The 13,022-nt window shown below is 36.4% G+C and overlaps 1 protein-coding gene across 20 annotated transcripts in view; it reads right to left on the bottom strand.

Moving 5' to 3' along the window:
- LOC113500914 (glutamate-gated chloride channel) overlaps positions 1-8,969 on the bottom strand; it is an 82,472-nt gene extending 73,503 nt beyond the window's left edge. For 4 of the 20 annotated variants that reach the window (XM_026881861.1, XM_026881860.1, XM_026881854.1 and 1 more), the window contains exon 1: positions 8,138-8,831. The gene's annotated coding sequence lies outside the window, so the exon portion shown is untranslated. Of the gene's footprint in view, positions 1-8,137 lie in introns of all 20 variants that reach the window. The other 16 variants (XM_026881846.1, XM_026881845.1, XM_026881843.1 and 13 more) reach the window with 12 other exon arrangements.
- Between the last annotated feature and the right edge of the window lie 4,053 nt (positions 8,970-13,022).

The following is a 13,022-nucleotide window of genomic DNA, read 5'->3' on the forward strand; positions in this document are numbered from 1 at the left end:
AGTGCTTCAGCAACTTACTTTGGGTTCAGAACAATGTATGTGATGTTGTCCGCAATTCTTTTTTAATTCTTTTATATATCTTTCTATATCCTATTCATATATGACTAAAAAATGCTGCCTTAAGTGAGTTACTTTTGACCACTTTAACAATGATGAAAGGTCGATCAATAAGATTTCTAAAGGCTGATTCTGAAATCTATTCTAATCTATTTGCTTAGTCCACAGCTTAGACATTTTGCTCGTCCTGACTTTGCTGCATTGAGACAGTTACGGCATCTACATATATTCCGTAGAGATACGGCGATGTAAACCAATAGCGTTTGAACATTCAGTGGCATTAATATAAATGATTAAATAGTTCTTAATAGGCTTATATACGAGAGAGTACTATTAGGTTTGAATTGTTAATGGAAAGTCTATAGATTGTAGGTACGAGTATTATTAATATTACCGAAGAAATTAATCAATGTCATATTTAATTCATTAAATTAGGTAAATCACTATAAAGTGGCTTGTTGAAGTCCGGCGAAACTGATGTTTTTCAATACACCTTTACTTTAAATTTATACCCAGCAGTCATTTTATTCGAAAAAAGTCATCGGCTGATAAAAAATTTGTATAACTATTCCGATTATTTTTAATAAGTGATTGGTATTCTCAAAACAAAGTTGTTATTTAGACTCAAAATCAGTAGCTAAGCAAAACAAGTACATCCATCAGTTTAAACACTTCATATCCGCATCGACACACAGGTAGTATGACAATAGAACCTCACAGCAAGTCGCAGGGACGAGTATATTCAAATCCAATCGATACGTGAGGCCTTTGTCGCATGTTTTATTAAAAGCCAGCCTGGGTAGCGAACCTTCCGATACTAGACATGTGAGTGTGACCGACCTCAGAACAAGCTATTAATAGTTGCCAGTTGCACGCTGATCAATAACCGCATAAACTCTACAATATTATAAACTACACTTCAGTTTATTGTTGCATTCGAAAGGAAACAAAAGAGTTCCGTTATGTAACAAAATAATAAAATGTCAACAAAAATTAATCTGGGGATTTTTTTGAATTGAGCAGACATTTAAGAAACGAATTTTTGTTTTAATACGATTTTATTTTGTTTCTAATCTGCCAGTGATTTATAAGTTAACAATTATCATTTTACTGTCTGTACCGTAAATATTAATTTTATTTAACTTATGAGATATCTCGTATTTTACACTGGGTGCTAACTGACCCCTGCAACCCAATTACTGGAGACACAATATCCTGTGACAACCCACAAGTTATCAAACAGCCCGGCTTACTGAAGCCAGTATAGTAGAATAACTTCATTACACAACGCAAGGTATCGAATGAAAACAATAATTTAACTAGAAAACAAGTGGTAGAGTCATTCATGGGGAATTCTCATAGATAGCACACGTAATGAGATCGAACTTTGGAATATATCTTTATCATTGCGGTTGAGGATTTATTTTTATTTTTTAAGTTATTTGAGCATGTTTTTTATTCTGGATTAGACAATGCAGATACATATGCTTTGCAGCCGATATTTCACCCTTTCACATCTGTACTAATATATTTTTGTAAAATAATATTTCAGTGCTAGATAGAGATTCATTGAGAAAGGTTTAATATTAGGACCATAGCACTTATGCATTATGTCACAAAAAGGGAAGAAAATGCATGCTCTCTCAAACTATTTATCCGATTTTAAAAATCTTAAATATTTTCAATTCTTCTGTATAGGTAGACCGTGACCGTAATATAGTAAAAATATAATATATTCTTTCATAAGCTTTGTAACAATCGTTATACTGTTAATCTTCTGAACAAGCTAAATCTGCGCAAAAGATTTCAATTGAGTGTAATATGAACGTTAATGAGAATACTAGTATGATCTAGTTCCGCTCGTCCCGCCGAGCCCGCGCGCCCACAGCGAAGTGCGGCAAAACTTATTTTTAAACATAGGTAGCTAAATAAAATACATACAATAGCGCACGTACTATGGGGAATAGAATATGTCACACGCAAGGTCACTGGACTGTTATTGTGTACACTGAAGCAGTTTTAGTGGCGTGACGTGGACGCCTCGTGCGTTTCAATGGGTATAGATTTTTCCTTTTTCGACATGCCCCGAATGAAACGCCGGAGCTCGTAAACGTCCAGCACAGAACAAGGGCTCAAAGGCTGAAAGAGGGAATACTGGTGTAATCAACACGCGCTGCCAAGCTTGACGTTTCACCAAACGATGTTACTGACCTCCTCGTGTGTGCTTTACTTGCCTTGTATGACATTTGGAAATAGGGCAACGCATTTATATTTCTGTCCACTACTTACATTGTGTAATAAGTTACATAAAACAGACGTCTAACATAGATAAAAGTAGGATGTTCTAGATTTTATGTACTACGTTACGGCAACAAAGAAATACTAAAAAACTTGTAGAAATACACGGTACAATTTTGCTTTAATATTTTAGTAGCCGCTTGATATTTAACTGTTTTCAAGGCTAAAAGTTTTATTGTCCCAACTACCATACAGCTGCCCAATAATTAGAAGCATATACTTTAACAAAGCAACCTTGTAAAAACTGTAGCTACTAATACTTTCATGGAATAAATTGCAGCTTGAAGTCTCTAGTAATCAGTACTTGAAGTCTAAAATCAATTCTTTTGAATGAGTATCCGTAACGAGTAAGTTCTGTTCTAAGAAAGCCGGACTTTCAAGTGTTCCGTCCAATCATTCTCGAAGTAGGTTATCGTAGACAAGGGAGCGATTTATACGAACGTATAATTTAGAAAGAGAAATATTCACATAAATATTTATAAGGTAACTTACTAGTTTTGTTCGTTGCTCTATCTATTTTGTTCATACATAATTTTACTATTTCATCATACAAAGAGACCGATGTTTGAAGTTTTTAGTACAACTTTATTGCACACCTAAAATTAGCAGAATGTTTTTGTCATAATAGAGGAATCTAGAATCCGCTTGAGACGCCGTGGCTCCAATTCAATTTTAGATTTGTCCCGTCTATGAATGAAGTTTATAATTTGTGGGGTTTTACATTACAGGAAAATTGTTATGAAAACATTAGTAAGGCTTGTCCCATTAATGTTATGCTGCGCAATTTTCCTCGACGCAGGATCCCGACATCGACGAACAATTGTTAAAAGTCGTTGGGATTTGGGAGACTTGGTGTTTACGATCTCCTCAATGTTATCACTCTCGACGACTCGTACAGGGATGTAAACGCTGATTTTATTATACAATCTGGATCTTTGTACAAATTGTATGACGGTTTTGATTTATGCGATACGAAAAAGAAGCTTTCCACTTCAAAAAAGGAAATTGAGAATTTCTGCGTATTGTAAACAGAATATAAGCAACGTAAATTTAAATCTTAAGTACGTACGACACTCTATTTACAAAAAGTCTTGTAATTAAAGTGTTTAGTTAGGTCAGTACGCTGGGCCAGTGATTAGCAAGACATTATTTATAGCTATCAAGAGCAAGGTGCGCGATGTCACGTTTCGGAATCTAATTATAACATAGTTTGACGGACAGTCTGTGTCGAGAGTGAAAAGTGAAACAGTTTTGGCATGTTTTGTTAATTATTTACACCTAATTGTTAAACATTGTGGAGTAAACACAGACGCGGTGAAACATTTGTACTCGAAACAGAAGTGTTTTACCATTACCAGAAGTATTTTGCGCATTTATAATTTTCAAAAGGAGTAAACTAGTTTTTTTATTGGTTCACTTCCTCACTGATGTTTTCATGGAACAAAATAAATTGTGATATTCAGCCAACCGTTTTAACCATAACACTTAATGAAAAAAATTCAATAAATAAATTAGAAAAAAATCTAGTAATGAAAACGGTATTAACCCTTCCGCAGGACATAGAGCAACAACTGCATTCCTTGCAGAAATATTCCCCCGAACAAATTCTCGCGCACAGAGGCAACAATGTTCCCAACTACATCATAGCGAATAATAAATGCCTCTCTGAATTTATTACCCCTAGATGCAGCGTCTCTAACCTTTCGTCTAATATTCATGTAAATGACGGAGTCTGCAGTCTCAGGCACGTTCTGCTCTCCATCTAATAAACTATTTGTGTAACATTCATTAAAAATTTTCATTCCAATTAAATGAATCGTCAATCCTCATCATCCATTGAGTGTCCCAGTATTACTCGATTTCGTTTTATGATCTACATAGGAGGTCAGGAGGTTTTCAAGGCAGCATATTGGCTCGGGCCCAAATACTTTATCTTGTTAATGATATTTCATACATGGCCTACATACAGATTTATTTTACTTGGAACTTATCTATTATTCCAGCTTTTGTTTCACTTTTCTTGGTAGTGGGTTACTTCCATTCTGATTTTAAATTAATAAGTCATTGGGCTAAAAATCAGCTGAGGTTACTTAGGGAAGTGTCGTAACTGAATGTTTTATTTCTTTCTACGCATATGTTAACACTTCCTCAAAGATTTTCGGTTTTTGAAAGTAAAAACAAATCAAATAATCCACTCTCAAGTTAATATTATCCCGTTTCCAACAGCAAAATGTAAAAAGAGGGACGGAAAAGATTGGGAATATACTTCATCCTCGCGTATTACGTTTGTGAGGTGAAAAAAGCAACGTGAGATTGTACAAAAATATTACAAAAGGGATTTGGTACTAAATAAACAGAAACGTAAATTCCGATTCAAATTGTGATAATGTACGAAGCAAATTGGCTGTTTGTAGGATAATTTCCCCTTCCTCACGAGAGCCCTACCAGGGTCCTTATCCAATAAAGTGTCGGCTACGTGCCGGAGCTCCGGCGATTTTAAAACGTGATCGTGAGCCATCGATTCCGCAGACGAATTGGAAGAAAGGTTTTCTTTTATTCTTTATTAGAGAAAAAGGTTGTTAGACGTTTTACGGAGCCTGAGGATATTAGCACATATTGGAAATACGTTGCTCTGAATAAGAAGGATTAAAGGAAATAAACTGTTTTCGAAAATACCAATATTGGTATAAATAGTATCGGGAAGCGGAATATAGGACACAAAAGATATCTATTAATTTGTTGAAGATATTAATTAGTATTTAGCGAGGACAAAGAGCTCATTGTATTCAGGTTAGGATAGACTTATTGTTCGTGATATTATCTACAAACTAGGAAGATAAATTCCTAGTCTTACAAAGCGTACTGTGTTGCAGTTAGTTGACCTTTCCACTCATTTATAACCTATTCTATGCTAAATTTAACAAAACTACTTATGCAAAAGTGGGTTTAAAGGGTTTGAATTTATCTAGTTTTAAACATTACACAAATAGTCATGAAAAATATCCTTGATAATATATTTTTGGATTGTCACTGCTAAGGAATAGCTTTCGATTACACAGTTAAAAAGTGTTGACGTCGAGTCGAGTTGAAGTCGAAATATTGGGGTGGAGGACTTCTTGAGGTCTGAAATTAAATCACTTAATACAACAATTATTGGAGCTTCTGCATCTAGTACCCATTAAGGATGCTATGAGGCAATTCATTTATCAATTCAGAATATTCCGGTTCATTGCTGGATAGGTCTCCCCCAGATTGCGCAACCATCACCCATTCTGGGCCTTACACATCTACTACGAGCATACCTCTTTTAAGATTTGAGATAGGAAAAAGAAGTTCATGAAATAAGAACTCTTTTCTATCGATTTCATAATTTTGGAGCTAAGTTTCTGTCTTCCAGAGATTTTCAAGTAGGAGTTATGTCGGTGATTTAATCAGCATAAAATAGTGTATGGTGGCTAGTTGTAATCTCGATGAGTGTCACACCGTGGTTCAATAGTCCATTAACAGTTTTACGAGCGTGTTCATCAAACTGATTGGGGGAATGGCGCCAGGTTAGGTGTTTGATATAAAAATATTAATTAAGGACTCGCAAACTAACAGGTTTGTGGAAAACGACAACTTTAAAGTAAGATAATTTTTAAGGTGGTATACAAATGTATTTTGTCGATGATTTCGAAGCAATGGTAAAATAATTGATGAAACATACGGAAAATTTTAAAGCAAGGCTAAAAGATTTGATGAAAAGCATACATACATCATTACATAATTGCTTATTTATTTATTCATTTGAATAGACGGTATCTAACTTCTAAGGCTGTCCATAAAAACTATTCACAGATTTGTATGAGTTTTTATCAATATAGCTTTAAAGCCTTAATTATTCATTCCTAAATCATACTCATTGTGGGAACCTTACCCAGCAGTGGCACTGTTACAGGTTGGTATTATACTTCTGCCTATACAAAAACAAAACGACAAGTCTTTTGAAGAGTTCGCCTATTGATGAATGGATGTAGATACAAAATGGAAAACGAGCTGTATATCCAAACTGACAGTAAAAATCAATTACCGGCTCATTCAACAAATAAAAAAGCATAAGATTTTACTGTCTTTGTAATGAAAACCTTAGTTGTAATGTATTATTTTAGTCTTTCTAAGCAATTATTACGTAGCAGAGCATATGATTCTCAATGCTATGTTCAACAGCAAAACTAACGAATCAGCGTGTCTTAAGGCATTCGTATAATTGACCCACATCGACATTAATTAAAAGGCAAACACGAGAGTCCGTGCTTCAGCGGCTTCCTTTTATTAGTTTACTCTGTATTATGCACCAACAATTAACAAGACCTTTAAAATATACTAAAGTTTTTGTACGACCCCCTTATCGCCCCCCGGTGGAAATCTTCTTATGCTCTAGATGTTTTAAAAGGCGATACACCTTTCGTTTCTTTATATGTTTTCGTTGAAAAAAGTATTTAAATTAAATAAGATTAAAAGTTAGTTAACTTTGATTAGCATTTCATTTAAAACTATTCCTAGCGTAGTACCATCAGGCACGGAACTTTGCTAGCATTAGTTATGACTCCCATAATTTTCTTTTTCTGACTGTACCTACTCTACACCCCACGGACACAAAAGGGTACTTACTTCATATAGTTTTGAAACATAAATTTAGCCGTCTACATAGCCTTCTGAAGTTATTAACATTAGCGCGCACAGCCAACATTAATTACATAATTTACGTATTTATGTAAATCCAACAAATTAAAACGTTTTCCTTTGCCCTGAAACCACGTATTAAATTCTGAACACACGTCACTTACGATTGCAATTTGATTTATTCATATTTAACCGTTAAACCCGGTCATGTAATGGGATTTTTTGGGTGAAATTTTACACGTTAAGCTTTTCGTACAACAAAAGAAAATTAAGTTAGAACAAAGGATCGGTATTTTATATATTACGTCATCGAGGTAGGAAGGGGATATTTTGTAATATCAAGCTGGCATTGTATTAGCTCACTATGTTGTAATTTAAAGTGAGTAATGTCGTTCGAACAGCAATGAACAAAACGACAAAGGAAGTCGCTCGCGCCAACAATTTGACATGCCATTATAAATAGATAAATAAATATTGTAATCGAGTCATTGATAGCTCGTAACCTCTTGTATTCGTACAAAGTAACTTTTACCCATGCGGTAAAGGCTAGCTCCATAGTTCCAGACCCATTTGTCTGACCTAGTTTCCTGAAGATCTACGTCATTCGTTTGGCTATATCCCAAATTTGGGAATAAAATTTCGGCGTAGAAAGTGTAAGCGATTTCTTTACGACGCCGCCGACAGACTGTCGGGGGGCCGGCAGTGCCGTGCCTAGCACATTAGGTCGAAGTGAAAAGGTTTTATGTAACTATATTTGTATGTTTTTCTTATCGTGGTAATAATGGCGGAACTATTTTACGGTGTTTTTAACATTCTTCCAAAGAGTTTTACGGATAAATTAGAGTAGGTAAATAAGTTATTAGGACTTAACACAAAAAAATGATAATTTTACTACTTTAAACCAAATTAACTACTTGGAGTAAATTAAGAATCCTTAACATGTACTAAACAAACTAAGGAATAACTTTTAAAACACTTTTCTTGTAGTTAAACTAACTTAAAGTTAAATTTTATGAATACGCGCAGATTTAAAGTGTCAGTGGTAAAGCAATGTAACGGCTACATTTAACGTCAAAACTTTAATTTTATACAAAAGGGTAGGTGATAAAAAATAAAATACCTCTGCCGCTCCCACCGCAGTATCGATTCCCACCACCAGCGAAGTCACCGGCCACCACTCGCCGACGAGCAAATAAAAACAAAGCAAATGAACACAACACTCAAAACGTCCACACTAATATAAAGCGGCCGGCGAAACCCGCAACAGTTCACTTTTCGCCACAGTCAACTTCAGAGAGAAAACTTCTAAAACTTAAAAATAAGCAGAAGCGGCGCTCCAAGTGCTTAAGACAATCCGAATAGTAAGAAAGAATTTGAGCGTGTCAAACGGCGCGCACCGCGGAAAAGTTTTATATGATTTTACGCTTCTCCATGTCGTAGGCGCGGGCCGAGCGGCCGAAAGTTTTCAGCGTAGCGTTCGGAGGCGAGTGTGCTTTTGTTACGCAACTCACTGCGGCGCCGCGCCGCCAGGGGGAGCGCGCGCTCAGTGGCGCAGTGACACGCATGCGCAGTGCGCGTCCACGCTCCAGCTACGTAGCCGCCATAAATCTTTTCTCATTCTCACCACTCGCACTCACACTCGCTGCTTTACAGACCTGATACCTCGGACCAGACTCATTAGTAAGTATACAGACAGTTCCATACCAGACTCTGCATGCCCTCGTCGTTCCCCAACTTAAGTCAAAAATTATGCTGACATATCGTTGTGTAATCAGACAGTTTTCATCAACCTTCTGCAAACATTATCCTGACCCACTTTAGTGACTAAGTATCAGAGGAAAGTCAATAACAAAGCAGAGGTCATGGCGCCAAGAGTTCGCGTGAAACCGCGATAATGGCAGACCGGCAGGCGAGCGCTATCTCCAATCTTGTGTGAAACAGGTAACGTAGCCAACCAAATATTTGAAATAACGCTTAAGTGCCGTGAGCAAATAAATATATATTTACGTTCATAGTTTTGTTCGATACTTAAATACAGCAGATTTAATCCGACAGTTACGCAACACGCTGATGTCAGTTATTTCGGAGGTCTCATTGAATATTTAAAGTACGAATAGACGTGAGTATAAAAGGAAATGTTAAAGTTCCGAGTAAGCTATTACCGAACCGAGAATAATTGAACACTCGAGCAGTAATTGAACAGTCAGCAAAGGAGAAATAAACCCATCGGTTAGAACAGTCCCATTAGGAATCATTTGGTAAAAATAGAAAAGTTTTAATTAAGTAGGCATAAACTTTGAATACTTTGGGGAAAACGGTATGGATCTTTTACCGTACAGTCCCGGCAGAGGCGCTTAAGGTAGGGAAGATCTTACTCTCATTCTGTATCTTAAATAATATCATTATCTTTAAACAAGATTTAAGTTAGATATTCTATCATAACAAGCCAATAAGTATTTGTAATATTGGTTTTATGTATGGATATCAAATCGAAACGAAAATCAACGGTTTTACCCTAAACAATTGTCATCGACTGAACAAAATATGTATGGGAGAACCTTGATATTTTTCGACATAGACTAGTGCTATCTTGGAAAATGTTCTTTGTTACATTGCACAGATGGTGCATTAAACATACGTCCGGAGTTCGAAGAAATAAATTGTGTATTATTATGGTAATGGGAACGTGAACCTCTATACTGCGAGTACTCACATTTTTCTTACGGAATAGACCTTTCCCATTTTATGATAACATAGTACTTAAGTACCTACACAATAAAACCAATTTCTCCTAGATACTGTAGATGGTCTACAATTGTTTATCTAAAGAAACCATAAACCGATTTGTATGTTTTAAGATTAAAATAACAATAATAATAATTTTGAATAGTTTAGCATTTTTCCGGCGCTTCCGGCGGTTACAGCAGTTATGAAATTAATGTCTTTCCTAGGGAGAAGAACAGACAAATCAAAGATCTCCACAAACTCACAAAATACCTATTTCTAACCGTATTAATTGGGACCTCTAAGTGCGTATTGGAACCGAGGATTCGAATGTAATCATGCCGCAGTAGGAAGACAAAGTTCCTCGTGCATTTCAATTTCTTCGAGAATTTCTTCTTTTAGCCAAGCGTGAAGTTAAATATTTTTGCTAAATATAGCTAAACCTTCGTTAGGAAATAGGCGGCCCGACTACTAAAGATTCCAGACGCTCGCCGCTAACTTAATTAACTTAAACCGGTCTCGGAAAATGCTGAGTCAGTCTCCTAAACAGTATCTAGTCTTCTAGACAAGACTAGGAAAACAAAGTTACTTCTTCGAATCAAGCTCAAACTCATGGTTTTATTTCTATCTCTCTCCTTTATGGATTATTAATTTAAGAAGAAACAAAATCAGGCTTGCTCCTATGAATATGCTGGGAACCTTACTGTACCTACAGCAGATAAGTATTACAAAACGACTTCTTTTCGGGTGGAAAATTCTTAAATAACTCCTCTCGCTTTGCACTGTGACAGAGTTAACTGACTAAAACCCCTCCATGTTCTTACTTTGCCCTTTGTGAATCGCGTGGAACACGAACACGTTGTCTGGCTCTGGTCCCGGACAAGCAGTGAGCTACACGACACACAACGTCCAGAGGGCGCACAAGGAGTTATCACATGGCTCCAGGTGTCCGGGGCGTCTCACCCGTGGTAGCTAGGATGCGAGTTCAAGTAAGTGGTACAAGACAAGGGAATTCGCGTTTTACTTGTAAGCATCACTGCTTCACAGAAATAGGCTAAAGATGTCCACTCCCTCTTAATCTGAGATGAAAATAAATAAATAAATAATAATAAATAAATGCGGACAACATCACATACATTGTTCTGAACCCAAAGTAAGTTGCTAAAGCACTTGTGTTATGGAATTCAGATACAACGAAGGTACCACAAACACCCAGACCCGAGACAATGTAGAAATGTGAATTTTTACATTGACCCGACCGGGGATCGAACCCGGGACCTCAGAGCTAGCGACACCTTGAAACCGGTGCATACGCCACTCGACCACCGAGGTCGTCAAAATATCTTTTAACTTAGCTTTATTCATTATCCCTATAAGTTAAAAAGGCAAGAGTTAGCCTACCCCTTGCAAATACAATCATTAAATCAATTGAATAATGAGCGTGTCGTCTTGCATAAAAGCTATTGATTTACATAATTAAGTAGTAGAGGCCAAGCCTTGCTAGAAAAAAAGAAAGCATTCGTCAATGTTTCAAAGGAAATGGATAAAGTCATTTGCTTTAAACCACGTGAATAAAGCAACCATCAGTAAGCTTGTTTTTTAAAAACTTCTGAACCAAGGACTAAACTTTAGACTTTAAAGACAAAAAATTATATCTTGGTAAGTATGGTAGTAGGGGATATTAAAGTACTCCGAGATAAGTATACTATATCAATTAACAAAGGGAATAGGACCTATCACATAAGGTTTAGTTTTAGTATAGTTTATTAGAGTAATGCCACATTAAGTGTGAGGTGACAGTTCAGGAGTTGGAGATTTCAGACAAGCATAAGTAAAAACTTTCATCAGCATTTACAATGTAAAATAAATTCACAAAATTGCTGACCGTTGCAACATACTGGCAAACCCAAGATAAACAGACTTAGTTTGTTTATCACAACGATCCTGAAAATTGCGTTCTCAGCAGGCGGGCGTCCCACACTGACGTTAATTACCTCGCAGGAGTGATGTAGTGCATACAATATTATCGCGAGCTGTGATTACGACCAATCTGCACTGAGTATGCACACCTGTGGCTCCGCACTGGAACACAATTAGGCGGTCCTCGCCACCTAACTATAGATACCAACTGCGTCATCTAATCAAAGCTAATGTGCTGAAACAAGGAGGTTTTAGTTAACTTGGTGTTAACTCCGTGTTCCTGTCATACAGGAAATACTGAGTTGAGAGAATGTCGTCAATCAACGCTAATTGGAGGAAACATAATGCACTTAGTTGGGTACCTAAGCATGTAGACGTAAATACCTACTTGGTACTAGTTCCTGAAAATCTTGACGTGATCTAGCTAGATGCAAAGGTAAAATTGAAAAGGTTTGTATTAGAGTAGATATGTATTTACTTTTTTAACTCACATGTTTTAGGTATAATAATGGAAACAGCTAATTACTAGAATACGTTGTCATTAGTAAGACTACTAACTTAGTAAGTATGAGTTATAGAGTCAGGCGATTTCTACATAAATTAAAATGAATAATAGATCAATAATAGATCTCATTTTGATTGAAGTATCTTTTCTTACCGATTTTTCCCGAAACTGCGTTGGATCGGCTTCCGGAGGATACCGAATAGACGAATACAGCAGAAAAAATATTTCACTTACCTATTTAACCATTACACTTAACTATTAACTGTCTAAAAACTAAAAAGGCTTCCAAAACCAAAATATTAGTACATTTATCTAGCCGTTAACAAGAATTTTTCATTGAATTAAAAAGAAAGTCGTATGAACAGCTGTCTGTCCATACGTCCTGGGCTATCTTTTCATTCTGATCGGTAAGTGGGCTTCCTCGACGACTCACTCTATAAGGTTACGGGAGGGCCACTACCTCTACTCTATTGTGGAAGATCTACCAGATGGTTGTCACTTCGTCGTTTTTGACAAGAATCTGGAGATCTCAGGTCGAGAAGGCTCTCTATATCTTAATCTTGTTTACAAGTATCTAGGCACCAATCAAAATATCGTAAGAAGCGTGTCTTATTCTTGACAGTTATTTTTTACTGATCCCCAGTCAGCTAATCACGTACTAAGCAACATAATTTTCACTTACCTACAAGTAACTATGAAAAACATTAAATATGAGTAGGTAAGAATAAACTGTGGTTAATGAGGCTTGAGGGACGCCCGTGACCTAATTGTAAGCTTAGCTTTGCATTGAGAATGAAAATCTAATTTGCATTAGGTATGTAGAGTGTAGGTACTTAACTAGCTGCATAATACTTGG

The sequence above is a fragment of the Trichoplusia ni genome, chromosome 14, assembly GCF_003590095.1.
Source record: "Trichoplusia ni isolate ovarian cell line Hi5 chromosome 14, tn1, whole genome shotgun sequence".
NCBI lineage: Eukaryota > Metazoa > Arthropoda > Insecta > Lepidoptera > Noctuidae > Trichoplusia > Trichoplusia ni.